The sequence below is a fragment of the Juglans microcarpa x Juglans regia genome, chromosome 3D (assembly GCF_004785595.1).
Source record: "Juglans microcarpa x Juglans regia isolate MS1-56 chromosome 3D, Jm3101_v1.0, whole genome shotgun sequence".
NCBI lineage: Eukaryota > Viridiplantae > Streptophyta > Magnoliopsida > Fagales > Juglandaceae > Juglans > Juglans microcarpa x Juglans regia.
The window spans coordinates 18,467,536-18,483,399 of NC_054598.1; positions in this window are offsets into that span (position 1 = coordinate 18,467,536).

Genomic DNA, 15,864 nt, shown 5'->3' on the forward strand with positions numbered 1-15,864 from the left:
GATTTAGGCAAGGACACTCAATGGTGACTAGAAGTGGCGACAAGAGTTAGGCAATGAGCAAGATATTTTACCTCTTGGGTGAGCAGACTTGGTGCCAAAGCTCTGGGTTGTTAGAATGGGTGACTAGTCTAATCGATCAACTTAAAAGACCAACCTAAACGACATCATCGGCAACAACTAGCAAAGGGCTTGAAAGTAATTTTGATCAAGAAAAAGCGAAATAAATCACAGAAGGAAGCCACAAGAAGTCCAAGTTTGGAATACACTAGGAGACAGCCTTAGACATGCTTGAGTGTTTTGATCATAACTTTCCACTCATATATCAGATAGATGCGGTTTTAGATGAGTTAGAAAGCTATCTTAAAGGGATACAATTTTATCCCTAATAAAGATTGCTGAATTCTAAATCTTGGAGTGCGTACAAGGCTGCCAATATAAATCCTAAAAGTTAGGCCCTTTTTAGGCGAAAATCATGAAGACATTAGGATTTTTTTTCTACCCTATATAAGCATATCATTAGCACGAAATTAAGGAGGAGAGTCTGAGTTTTAGAATCCAATATTCCGGAGTTTATTCCTTAAGTTTCTTTCAAGGAGCTGGGTCTGGGGAGCAGAGGCAAGAGCCGCATGCTTTAACAACCGATTCCAGCGAAAAACATTAGTTTTATTCTTAATGCTTGCAATTTTCTAGCTAATTATTGTTCGATCTATTGAATCACAATGAGACCAAGAGGTGATTTGTGATTAAATCTCTAGGATTAAGCACTATTAGTTGAGCAAAATTAGAGATACTTTACCTCAATTAGTGTAATTTTCAAGAAAAATCCAAAGAACTTAATAAGAAAAGAAACCATAATTCTTCATGATTTCCGCCTAAAAAATCTTCTAACTTTTCGGATTTATATTGCAGCCTTGTACACACTCTAAGAGTCAGAATTTAGCAATTTCTATTAGACATAAAGTTTTATCCCTTTAAGATAGCTTTCCAACCTATCTAAAATCGCATCCTTCAGATATATGAGTAGAAAGTTATGATCGAAAGACTCAAGCATATCTAGGCTGTCTCCTCGTGTATTCCAAACTTGGACTTCTTGTGGATTCCTTCTGTAATTTCTTTTTCTTTTTCTTGATCAAAATTACTTTCAAGTCCTTTGCTAGTTATTGCCCATGATGTCATTTAGGTTGGTCTTTTATGTTGATCAGTTAGACTAGTTGCCCATTCTAACCGCCCAGAGCTTTGGCACCAAGTCTGCTCACCTAAGAGGTAAAATATCTCGCTCATTGCCTAACTCTTGTTGCCAATTCTGGTCGTCATTGAGTCTCCTTGCCTAAATCTTCTCGACTCTCTTTAGATCTCATTATCTCTTGTCGGTCTGGACCCGTAGTCTCTTCTTTTGTACCAAAATGCTCTCTTTTTACACTAAATCTTCTCATTCCTTCAAATCCATGAAAATAAAGAAAAATATGTAGAAGTAAAATAAAATAAATAGCATTGAAGGAAAATTAACACTTTTCATAAATAAAAGAGTAATAAAAATCACACTTATAATAATTTGTTTTGTGGAATTGTATATTTTGGTATTATGTTTTGTTAAGTTTTGCTTTTGGCCATGCATTAATGTGTAGTTAATGTTTGAGTTTAATTATGCAAATAGGATTGTTGAGCTTTATTGTGCAAAATATATTGGTGAATATATTGTATGATTACATATATGTGTGATGGATTTAGCATGTTCATGGATAAGTGTGATATGTTTTGACTTTTGCATGTTATTGCATTATATTTGTGGGAGAAGTTGGAGAATTTGATTGGTTTCGTGAAGTGTATATTGGTTATGGTAGTGAAATGCATATATTTCATGTGTGAATATAATATATGTGAAAGTTATCAAATTTGTGAATGATTGTTATTTGCGAATGATTGTTATTTGTGAAGTTGGTTATTTGTGAAGTTGGATATTTTTGAAGTTGGTTGTTTATGAAATTGGTTATTAAAACTCTTGAAATAAAACAAAAGTAAAAATACTTGCATAAACCCAAAAAATAGAAATTAATTGCATAAATGACTATTAACTTATTCCAATAACTTATAAAAAAATTACCAATTACTTCTAAACCCAAAAAATATAAGTTAAATGTATAAGTCATTATTAAGTCATTCCAATAACTTATTAAAAGAAAGACCAATTACTTCTAAACCCAAAAAATATAAATTAATTGCATAAATCACTATTAACATATTCCAATAACTTATATAAAAAATGACCAATTACTTCTAAACCCAAAAAATATAAATTAATTGCATGAATCACTATTAACTTATTCAAATAACTTATATAAAAAAAAAAATCACCAATAACTTATATCCAAATTAAAGAAATTACCCAATAGGAACTTTTTATATAAATCACAATTTAAAAAGAACCCAAGTAAAAAAATGACTTAATTACTTCTATGACAAAACAATAGAAATTAATTGCATGAATCAGTAATATGAACACTTTGCATAAATCACTAGAGTATATACTTTTGAACTATTTAGCATCATTTCTTGCATTGTATTATTTAGCGTGTTTTTATGAATGAGTTTCTATCCAATTTAACCTTAAACCTATTAAGAGTTGTGTCCTATTGTTTGTGAATAATGTTTGGGTGCAACTCTTGAATTGTCAAAAGTGGATAGTTTGGGATTCTATCATTTATATGGCAGATATATTCAGTTTGAAGTCTTGTGTTGGTTTTGGAATTTTGTTTCAATGTTTCCTTTCATTTTTCGAGTGTGTGGTCTGTTAATTTCTCTCTCGCGTGTGGATAGGTGTGAGAACTTTTCACGACTAGCATACTTGGAGAATTATGGGAAAATGTTGCCAAAATTCTGACTGACATGAGAGCAAAGGACTGATTATATGTATATGATGTGGATGATAGTCTCTTGAATGAGATATGACCAACTACCTTATATTATGGATACAATTAGTGTCTATGGAAAGAACCGTGCTGATGTTTGTCCCTAGTTTCCATTTAAAGTCCGTTACAATATTGTAGTAAGGCAAATACAACACATAAGAGTTGGATGTTTCCTGGAGACAGACTTGGTATAGACTACATGGAATATGCATAGGGGGTGAAGTCATTTATAGAATTTGTGCAGGGAAGTGTTGACACTCGAGATTTTATAAGATATCTGTGCAAAAGTGCAAAAATCCGAGTAGGTTAGAGAAGTTTTTTTTGAACACTTAGCAAGATCTTAGCCACACACTTGGACACTTGTCACTAAGAGGAACCATGAAATAGAAATGTAGAGGAAATCAAGTATTGAGATCATGCCACCTAAACAAACACTATTTCATCCAACCATCCAATTTGTGCCAAATCAAAGAGGGTTTCAATACTTGAGAAACCCTAAACACTTGGAATCCAATTGAAACCCCAAAACTCTGGTGTTGAAACCAAAACCCGAAATGGCCTCCTCAAACCCCCAATTTGCTTCTAAAACCTAAATGGATCCGGTTTCTAGTTTAGTATTTTATTACTTGATTGAATCATTTTAACATGCTATTAACTACTTAAATTCATGTTATGACATCATTATTCAATCCTTTAAACCTTAGAAACTTTATTGGGTCAAGAAAAATTAGATTTGGGCTTGATAGCAACTCAAACCCTCTTTAAACCCCAAATTGAGACCCATTCGGTTAAGACCCACAAAATTGAGCCACCTTTGCAAGGCTTGTGGAGGAACTTTCCCCCTGCCATGGCTGAACAAACACTATCCAAAGTAGCTCCAAGTTGTATGTGATGTGAAGGCCAAGGCCACCCCATCACCACCCCCTCACTCGGCAGTCCAAGCGTAGAAAACCATGGGCTAGTTTTGCCCCTTGTTTTGGTTGACACAGCCATCGCTCAAGTATCATTCACAACCCTCTCATCACCCTCAGCTACGTAAGAAGGCATCCAAGTCCATTCACTTTCATTTCATTACTTTCCAACACTTTTCTTGAAGAGAAACCTAAAGGTTCTCTCGAACAGTATTCCTAAGTCAGTTTGCACGCCCTTTTTGAAGCTTTTGTAGGTATTTTCTCACAAAAGTTGTTACTCTTTGAGTCTAGTTTCTGTGATATCTTAGATGTTGATTTTTATGGCCATTTGATTGGTCCAATGTCTTTTTAAGCTTGGAAAGGTCATTCTAAGTGATAAATTGGATAATGCTTGTTATTTTGGTTTTTTGACCAAGCTACTGGAAAGATCTCGGTCTGAGTTTTTTATGGAGTGTACTTAACATGTTTATATGAACCTTTGATGAGGATTAGTTGCATGTTATAAGCTTTTGATAAAAGTTTTTCTTAGATTTTAAGCTGGAAATTGGAAGGAGTAAAACAATTTTTGTTTATGAAAGTTTGGATCTTTTGTGATAAAATCATGCTCCAACGGTTTGATATTTTTATATGATTATTCTAAATCTTTGATCTAAATATTAGAATGTTAGTTTGAAGATTTTTGATGTTCTTTTTAAAGATGTGATTTTTTTATGCATGAAGAGACTTGGTTAGGTCACATATTTGAGGTTTCGGGTAAATGGATGTTTTGATGCAAATAAGGCCATGTGATCTTGAGTTTAATGCTTGGATATACTCTGAGACATGAATTTTAACCATGTCATATTTTTAGTTTGTGATTTTGTCATGGTATGTTTTGGATCAAAGGATTTGATAAAAAAACAAACCTTAAGGTAATCGGTTTTGAGTATAAGTGTTGAAGCCGAAAGTTTAGTGTTAGATCTTTTGATTTTGTGATGTTTTCTTGATGATTCAAAGCATGATAATCCTTAGAAGTGTGTTATGAATATATTTGAAATGTATTTTTAAACTTTTAGTATAACTTCCCATTCCCGGAGGTCCAGAGAGTTAACTCTTAATACCTAAAATCAACTTAAATAACACAACTATAAAATCCCATAAAATGTTAATCCATTTAATTAATCCAAATATCTAAGTTCCTCCATGGGGATAATAAAAAAAATCTCAATAACATAAATTAAAAACTCTCCAAAAATCGAAATTATCCTTAACTCATCAAATCAAAATACCCGAAAAATAAAATCAGTCTAGTAACTCCGACTCTCAAATAAGCACTTGTACCCTCAGGCACTTATTCCACTTTGATCATCACACCTTGCTAAAACTTCATACTCTTGTTCTCCAGCTGAATCATCAAAATTATCTGAAAAATATATAGAGATAAGGGGTGAGTTATCAATAATTCAGTAAGCAGAAGACATATACTAGTGTGTAAACATGAGTATTTACAGAAGTCAGAATGCAGAACAAAACATTTTCATTTTCAGAGTGCGGAAGCAAAACATGTTATCAAAATATCAGATTAGAGATTTAGAAGTATTTCATTCAAAAATATCCGTTTGGCATAGCATAAATGATCATCATTATCATCAGAACATCATATCAGAACAGAAGCCATGTATAACCTCTGTGGTAGGGTTGTGCAATCTGCGGATAACCAAGCAGAACATAAATCACTTTGTCACCAAGGTGTGCACTCAAAACAGAGACCACTACTATAACCCGTGGCAGGGCCGTATCCATTATTATAACTCGTGGTTGGGCCGTATCCACTATTATTACCCATGGTTGGGCCGTATCCACTATTATTACCCGTGGTTGGGCTGTATCCACTATCATAACCCGTGGTTGGGCCATATCCACTATTATAACTCATGGCAGGGTTGTAACTGAACAGAACTGAAACAGAATCAAATTCAGAATCAAAGAGTCATGCCAAATATTTTCAGAAATCACATCTTATCTAAACAGAGTTCTGAACAAAATCATATTATCTTCGTAATCAAAACAGATCCAAAGCATATTTACAATATTTATATACAAATTTTTATATTCACTCTTTTTGCATAAATCAGAAATAGAATGTCAAAAATAAGCTCGTCTACACCAGTCATGTTGGAAAATACTTTCTTCTTAAACAGAATCTCATGATAATGCAGAACAAATAATTGAGGTAGTTGAAATTTCTTTTCATAACCAAATATGTATATTTTTCAAAAAGTCAACCTCAGCTCATTTTATTTTAATGCAAAGTCTAGCATAGGAACCCCGCTTACCTGGACGTCTTAGCTTTTTCAAAATTTTTCTAAAAAATGTTGAACAATAATTAATCGTTACCTATAAAATAATCACATAATTCTCATAAATTTCCAATTAATCTCATATTTCATATTCAATCCTACGCTTCTAAAATAGCCTATTAAATTCCTCAAAACCTAAAATTCAAATAATCACTTTCTAAAATCGTCACTGTTGATTTAATAATTATGACTAAAACATTTAAAAGTCTGATCTATTTATTATTGAAAATAAACTATAAAGTTTAATACTAGATAATATAATTATCCCAAAATATTTTAAAATATACATAACTATTTTTAAGTAGACTAAATCATAACTAAAGTGTAAAAACAACGTTACTCCAATATTATTTACTCTTAAAATAAATCTTTACTTAATAACATGTTAAAAATACTTAAGTAATTTTCTGTAATCCTAAATATATAAGAGTGTACTATTATATAATAAAAATTAAAAGCCCATTAATATATCACGTATTAAAGGGTATTATGTGTAATACCCAGCTCACGGCCATCCATGCACATGGTTCACGGTTCCATAATCTGTCGCATGGGTTCACGCCTTCGTCACTTTTGTTCACGTTCTTATTTTGCATTTTCATGCATGTACGTGTATCCTTTTCCTCTAGGTTTTATCTCTTTACTATTTTTATCTTATATATTTATATGTTAAACATCTTTAACCCTAGCTAAGCGCCGTTCACTCTCCTCTTCCCAGAAGCCCAAACCGAGACCTCCTCTCCTGTGCTAGCAAGGATTTTGTCGGCAACAACAGCTTCTATCACCCACCGTACCACCCATTGCTGCCACACCACTTCATCCGCGCTCCATGGTGAACCTCTGTCCGGCCCTCACCACCGTGCCCAGCCGCACGAAGCTGCCGCCCAAGTGCCCCGTAGCCTCTGTTTGCAGGACTGAAATCCTCTGTTTTCATCATCCAAAAACAGAGCACCTTTCGGCCACCTTTTGCTACCACCTTCACCCACCAACGAAAAAACTCATCTGAGTGGTGACCCCCCCCCCCCACACAGAAACTACCGGCGAGGACTCCCCTCCACCCCAGTCCGCTGCACGCCTTCTCATTTTTCCCACGGTAAGCTGACGCCATTTCCGTTAGTGGTTCTTTCCTCTTGGTCCCTCCCTCGTCCTCTCACCGTGTGTCTCTCTCACTCGTCTATGTTTCGCTCGCAGCCAGTGACCAAGTGCCACCCCCCATCCGCCGTAGCCAACTGTCTGCTCCACGTCTTCGTGCCCCCGTCTTTCCATAAGTGCTTCGGCTGCTTGTTGTTGAGTCTTCTGGTGTTACACATAGTTATATATATGTAACTTATGTTAATCAAATAATAGGAAATATTATTACCTTTTTACCCCCTTATAGTATCTCCTTCAAGATTTATTGTTTCGGGTGTGTAGTTTAATGAGGTTATATCATGTACTTGGGGTTTGAAATCATGAAGATATTACGTGGGTGGTAGAGTATGTTTTTATTTGGGCGTAGACGTGTGGATTTACTTTGTTAAATGGATATTTTTAAGGGACTAATATTTTATTGGAATGGTTACCAAGTAGATACTGATAAGTAATACTTAAAAGAATTTTTTTTGTTTTATTATTATTTAAACAAAAGTATGAGTTTCTACTTATAATGATTTTGATATAGTTATGATATTTAGTATTATAAATTATCATAAGATCTCAATCGTAAATAGGTTAGAATTTAATATTTTAGTTAGAGTTACTAAGTTGGATATTGATGAATTTAAATAATGATGTTGGTATTCTAAGAAGAATGAGAATTTTGGGTTTTGAGGAAGTTAAAATAAGTTACCTTAGATGTATAGGCCTGAATATCGAAATGCGAGATAAATTGGAAATTTATGTGATTATTTTATAGGTGACGACTAATTTTATTCGGCGTTGTTGAGGAAATTTTTGAAAAGCTAAGGCGTCCATGTAAGCGGGGTTCCTTTGCTAGATTTGCATGAAAAGAAATGAACTGAGGTTGGGTTGTAAAAGTGTGCATGTTATTTTAAAACGAAAAAGTGAAAAACAACCTCAGTGTATGTTTTGCATTCAATCATAAGATACGGATGAAAGAGAAAATAAATATTTTTGACATGAAATGTGTAGACATGAGTAATACTTGACATGCTTCTGAAATATGCAAAAGAGCGAATATGATACCATAGAGATTTTTATACATGTGCTATGAAATGATTTAGATCTGTTTTTTATCAAATGGAAATGATATGAATATGTTTCGCATGTGTTTTGATATGATATGTATATGATAAAACTTTGGCATACTTATCTGTTCTGAATCTGATTCTGAATATGGTTCTGATATTATGATACGGGTTCACGTGATATGGTTGGTACCAACACGATATGATATGATATGAGTGCACCCACTTTGGAAAGAAAGTGGTCTTTTACGTGTTCTTTCCTGTGTGCACACTCGTGGTTCCGAGATTGAAAAAGGGGAAGTTTCACAACATGATACTGCCTGGTTTGGCCACCGGGGATAGTACAACCCTACCACAGGGGTTAAACATGGTATATGACATGATATGATATAATAAGATGAAGATGTGCAGTTACGTTATGCCAAAGCAGTTTTTTTTTTTTAATATGAATTTGGTTTATGAATATGAAAAGATTATAAAAGTCGCTCTAATTTTTCCTGATAATACGTTTTGAGATGTGTATATGAAAATAAAATGATTTATTTCTGCATACTAAACTTACTAAAATTGGCTCATGTTTACATACTAATATATGTCCTCTGCTTACTGAGTTGTGGATAACTCACCTCCTTATCTTCATATATTTTCAGATGATATTGATTACCCAACTGTGGGTCATGAATAGAATTTGAAGTTGGCTAGATATGGATGGAAGGTTGGGTACCTAAGAGTACCATTGTTAGTAGATAGATTTAACTTGTGTATTTGAAGTACTTTATGTTGTTTGGACCTATTGAGACCTAAAGATGTATTATTTAATTTTGTTGAGGTTATTGGGAGATTGTGGACCCCCTTTGGTTTATGTTTTTGTAATGATGACTTATGGAGTTTGTATTATGGTTATTTACAAAAATATGAGTTTGTGTGCTAATTATGAAGTCCTTGGAGTTTTAAGTGGTTGGAGAGACAGGTTTGTAAGTGACAAGTAGTAATTCTCCGACCCTTCCGGGTGCAGGGCATTACAGTTTGTATCAGAGCCAGGGTTGAGGTTCTGCAGACTATAGAGTGTATGATCTTGGAGTATAGATAGGCTTTAAGGAATCATTTTCAGATTGGATGTGATAGTGGAATGGATTATATGGAAGAATATCATAAGTATTCGAGGTCTTAAAATTTACAGACTTTAGGAATGATTTTGATGTGTAGGATTTTGTAGGTCTATGAGTTGAATTCATGTTGTTTGTGGTTTGGTTTGATTTTGGAGATTTTTTATTTAATAGATTTGATGGCGTTAAAGTTTTAGATTTTGGAGATTAATCATTACTACTGTTGCGCGTACTTCTTTTCTCTTTATTACAGGATGCCACCTCGTCGTCGAGAACGAAGTATGTCGGATTTGAACGTGAACGAGAACGAAAGGGGAGCAAACCCGAGTGCTTCTGAAGTACTACGAGCAGCAGCTCATCAGTTAATAGACGATCTCGCGCAAAATCCCTTGGGCTGCCAACGCAACTTTATTGAAGGAGGTGGTAACATAGAATAGTTCAATTAGATGCACCCCTTTCATTTGATGGGAAAGGCGAACCAACCCTAGTTGAAGATTGGGTGCAAGATATGGAAGAGATATTACGAGTGTTAACCTACACAGATGAACAAAAGGTGGCATATGCAACATTCAAATTGACCGGTGAGGCAAAAAGATGGTGGATCTCGGAAATAACTATCCGAGAAGCAGGGGGAACAAAAATAGTCAGTTGGCCACATTTTAAACAGATTTTTCTTGAGCGATTTTTTCCAAGCTCGGCTCGACAGGACAAGGCAATGGAATTTGCCACTCTGGTGCAGGGATCCATGACGGTTCACCAATATGCAGCTAGATTCATTGAATTATCCTGTTTTGCTGTGTATCTAATTCCTGACGAAGAAAAGAAAGCGCGTAAATTCGAACAAGGGCTAAATGAAAAACTTTATGAACGACTAGTGGGCTTCCAGATTCAGAATTTCTCAGAATTGGTAGATAAGGCCACAGTTTTTGAGCGAAGCCTTCAAAGGAGCGTTGCATTGCACGATCAGAGGAAGAGGACTATTTCATCGGGGCCTCATTCTGGTATGGACCAAGGATCGTGGAAGAAGAGAAATGAAGGTAGTAGCTCGGGAAAAAGGATGGTTCAAGGCACCCAACAAGCATATCAATGTAGAAATTGCAACCAAGTACATACTGGAGTATGTAGGAAGGAAGCGGGACTATGCTACCATTATGGCAAATCAGTCCATTATCTCAGGGACTGCCCTTTGCAATTGGATAGCAACAGGCCACCACCACCACCTAAGAAAGAAGGGACAGCGCGAGGTAACATCCAGCGCACTACTGCACCTGCAAGGGTTTTTGCTCTGACACCTGGAGAGGGTGAGGATAAGAATGATGTGATCACGGGTATGACTTCTTTGTTATGTTTTAAGATATTAATTTGTGGATTGAGGTTAAGATTTGGAAATTTTAGTTCATAAATGATGTTGATTGTGACCATAGGTACTCTTTTTTTGTTTTCTAATAATACCACTGTGTTATTTGATTCAGGAGCGACACATTCGTTTGTTTCCATGACTTATGCTCGATTTTGCACCTTAGAAACCGAAAAGATAAAGTCCAAGTTAGTGGTTACGACCCCAACAGGAAATTCGGTAGTTTGTGACGAGTTTCTACTAGGGTGTCCTTTATTAATTAAGGGAAGATTGATGCCAGTAGATTTGATAGTGTTTAACATGATTGGGTTTGATGTAATTTTGGGTATGGATTGGTTCGCTTGCTACCACACCAGCATAGACTGTTTTAAAAAGGAAGTGATATTTAGGCCCCAAAAGAAAGTGAATTTTTGATTCACAGGTTCAAAAGTGAGGATGCATCGACCCATCATATCTGCCGTTGAAGTTGGGAAATTTTTACGAGATGGTTGTAAGGGATTCTTAACCTGCGTGGTAGAAGCACCAAAAGAGGAGTTGAACTTGGAGCAGATACCTGTGGTAAGAGAATATTCAAAGGTTTTCCTAGAAGATTTACCTGGACTCCCTCTCGACCGGGAGGTAGAGTTTACTATCGAACTAGTTCCAGGCATAGCACCCCTTTCAAAAGCACCTTATCGGATGGCACTGTTGGAGTTAGTGGAACTCAAGGAACAATTGCAAGACTTGTTGGATAAGGGTTTTATCAGGCCCAGTGTATCACCTTGGGGAGCTCCAGTCCTCTTTGTGAAGAAAAAGGATGGACCGATGAGGATGTGTATTGACTACAAGGAACTTAATCTTGTGACCATAAAGAATAAGTACCCGCTACCCCGTATAAAGGATTTGTTTGATTAGCTTCAGGGCGCTCAGGTATTTTCAAAGATTGATCTTCGATCCGGTTACCATCAATTGAAGATAAGAGCAGAGGACATAGCTAAGACGGCTTTTAGGACTCGTTACAGCCATTATGAGTTTTTGGTCATGCCTTTTGGCCTGACTAATGCCCCAATTGTATTCATGGATTTGATGAACAGCGTGTTTTATGAATTTTTGGATAAGTTCGTAGTTGTTTTTATTGATGATATATTGGTATACTCCAAAGGCAAATCTGAGCATGAGGAACATTTGAGGCTGGTACTTGGGACACAGAGATAAAAAGTTGTTTGCGAAATTGAAGAAGTGTGAATTTTGGCTTTATTCAATCGCATTTCTGGGGCATGTAGTTTCGAAAGATGGCATTTCAGTGGACCTGGGAAAAGTGGAGGCAGTGGTTAATTGGCCGACGCCGAAGAATGTGCATGAGGTTAGAAGTTTCTTGGGATTGGGGGGTTATTACGTCGATTCATTGATGGTTTCGCCAAGATAGCAGTTCCTCTCACAGCACTCACCAGGAAAAATAATAAGTTTGAATGGACAACAAAGTGTGAATGAAGCTTTCAGGAGTTGAAACGGAGATTAGTGACGGCACCGGTATTAACAGTCCCCACGGCTAGAGGGGGATTTGTAGTTTATAGCGATGCATCAAGGCTTCGTTTGGGGTGCGTACTGATGCAACATGGGAAGGTTATTGCATACGCCTCACGCCAACTGAAAGCGTACGAGCAGAATTATCCCACGCATGATCTGGAGCTTGCGGCAGTCATTTTTGCACTTAAGATTTGGAGACATTATCTGTATGGGGAAAAGTACGAGATTTATACAGATCACAAGAGTTTAAAATATTTCTTCACCCAAAAAGAATTAAATATGAGGCAGAGGAGATGGCTCGAGTTGATCAAGGATTATGATTGCACCATCAACTATCACCCAGGCAAAGCTAATGTTGTATCCGATGCCTTAGGTAGGAAGTCTGTGGGACTAGCAGTTGCAGCCCTTACCACTCAACATAGGTTGTTAATGGACCTAGAAAGAGCCAGTATTGAGATTATCACTAGTGATACAAGTACTTTCTTGGCCAGTTTGATAGTTCAACCAACCTTAATAGATAGAATCAAAGCTACTAGAAGGTGGATTTAGGGTTGGTGAAGCTAGTGGAAGAAGTCGGGAACATGGACAGATCTGACTTTAGCATTTCCAAGGATGGAGTTTTAAGATTTAGAGGTAGATTATGCGTGCCAGCTAATGAAGAACTGAAAAGGGTAATTCTTGAAGAAACACATCGTTCCTTATACACAGTTCACCCAGGGAGTACCAAGATGTATCGGGACTTGAGAGAGTCTTTTTGGTGGAATGGTATGAAAAGAGAAATTGCTAAATTTGTGGAACAGTGCCTAACTTGCCAACAGGTGAAGGCGGAGCATCAAAGACTTGCAGGATTATTACAACCACTCCAGATCCCAGAGTGGAAGTGGGAGCATATCACTATGGACTTTGTGACAGGCCTACCGAGAGCATTGTGCGGGCAAGATGCTATATGGGTGATCGTGGATCGGTTAACAAAAGCTGCTCACTTTATATCCATTAAAGTCTCTTATAAATTGGACAAACTAGCTGAGTTGTATGTGCGGGAGATAGTGAGGTTGCATTGGGTACTAGTATCAATTGTGTTAGATAGAGACCCTCGTTTCACCTCCAAGTTTTGGCGAAGCTTACAGGAGGCATTGGGTACTAAGTTAAGTTTCAGTACTGCATTTCACCCTCAAACAGATGGACAGTCAGAAAGAACTATTCAAATCTTGGAAGACATGTTGAGGGCATGTGTGATGGATTTTAAGGAAACTTGGATGCAACATTTACCGTTGGTCGAGTTTGCCTACAATAATAGTTTCTAGGCTAGCATTGGAATGACACCCTACGAGGTTTTGTATGGTAGAAGGTGTAGATCTCCATTGTATTAGGATGAAGTAGGTGAAAGGAAACTTTTGGAACCAGAGATTATTCAGCAGACTACAGTGAAGATAGACAACGTTTGGGCATGAATGAAAGCAGCTCAAAGCCGACAAAAGAGTTATGTAGACAAACGTCGCCGCCAATTGGAGTTTGAGGTTGGAGATAAAGTATTTTTGAGAATATCACCAACGAAAGGAATTATGAGATTTGGAAATAAGGGCAAGTTTAGCCCAAGATATATTGGGCCGTTTGAGATTCTTGACCGGATTGGACCAGTGGCTTACAGAGTAGCACTTCCTCCGGCACTTGCGGGAGTGCATAATGTATTTCATATATCCATGTTGAGGAAATATGTTCCCGACCCGACGCACGTTATTGACAATGAACCACTTCAGATTTAGGAGGATATGACTTATGCGGAGGAACCAGTTCAGATTTTGGAAAGGAAAGAGCAAGTGCTACGGACTCGAACTATCCCTGTTGTTAAAGTGATGTGGAAAAATCATGCTTTTAGTGAAGCTTCTTGGGAGTTGGAGGAAGAAGTGCGAGGTAAGAACCCACAACTCTTCGATGCGAATGTTGACTTTTTTTTAACAAATTCCGAGGACGGAAATTTACAAGGGGGGAGGATGTAATACACAGCTCACTGCCATCCATGCACATGGTTCACGGTTCCATAATCTGTAGCATGGGTTCACGCCTTCGTCGCTTTTGTTCACATTCTTATTTTCCATTTTCATGCATGTACGTGTATCCTTTTCCTCTAAGTTTTATCTCTTTACTATTTTTATCTTATATATTTATATGTTAAACATCTTCAGCCCTAGCTAAGCGCCGTTCACTCTCCTCTTCCCAGAAGCCCAAACTGAGATCTCCTCTCCTGTGCTAGCAAAGATTTTGTCGGCAACCACAACTTCTATCACCCACCGTACCACCCATTGCTGCCACACCACTTCATCTGCGCTCCACGGTGAACCTCTGTCCGGACCTCACGACCGTGCCCAGCCTCACGAAGCTGCAGCCCAAGTGCCCCGTAGCCTCTGTTTGCAGGTCTGAAATCCTCTGTTTTCATCACCCAAAAACAGAGCACCTTTCACCCACCTCTTGCTGCCACCTTCACCCACCACCGAAAAACTCATCTGCGTGGTGATCCCCCCCCCCCAGAAACTGCCGGCGACGACTCCCCTCCACCCCAGTCCGCCGCACGCCTCCTCATTTTTCCCACGATAAGCTCACGCCACTTCCATTAGTGCTTCTTTCCTCTTGGTCCCTCCCTCGTCCTCTCACCGTGTGTCTCTCTCACTTGTCTCTCTTTCGCTCATAGCCAGTGACCAAGTGCCACCCGCCATCCGCCGTAGCCAACCACCAGCTCCACGTCATCGTGCCCCCGTCTTTCCGCAAGTGCTTCGGCTGCTTGTTGTTGAGTCTTCTGGTGTATACACATAGTTATATATATGTAACTTATGTTAATCAAATAATAGGAAATATTATTACCTTTTTACCCCTTATAGTATCTCCTTCCAGATTTATTGTTTCGGGACTGTAGTTTAATGAGGTTATAACATGTACTTGGGGTTTGAAATCATGAAGATATTACGTGGGTTGTAGAGTATGTTTTTATTTGGGCATAGACGTGTGGATTTACTTTATTAAGTGGATATTTTTAAGGGACTAATATTTTATTGGAATGGTTACCAAGTAGATACTGAGAAGTAATACTTAAAAGAATTTTTTTGTTTTATTATTATTTAAACAAAAGTATGAGTTTCTACTTATAATGATTTCGATATAGTTATGATATTTAGTAATATAAATTATCGTAAGATCTCAATCATAAATAGGTTAGAATTTAATGTTTTAGTCATAGTTACCAAGTTGGATATTGATGAATTTAAATAATGATGTTTGTATTCTAAGAAGAATGCGAATTTTGGGTTTTGAGGAAGTTAAAATAAGTTATCTTAGATGTTTAGGCCTGAATATCGAAATGCGAGATAAATTGGGAATTTATGAAAATTTATGTGATTATTGTGACGACAAATTTTATTCGGTGTTGTTGAGGAAATTTTTGAAAAGCTAAGACGTCCAGGTAAGCGGGGTTCCTTTGCTAGATTTGCATGAAAAGAAATGAACTGAGGTTGGGTTGTAAAAATGTGCATGTTATTTTAAAACGAAAAAGTGAAAAACAATC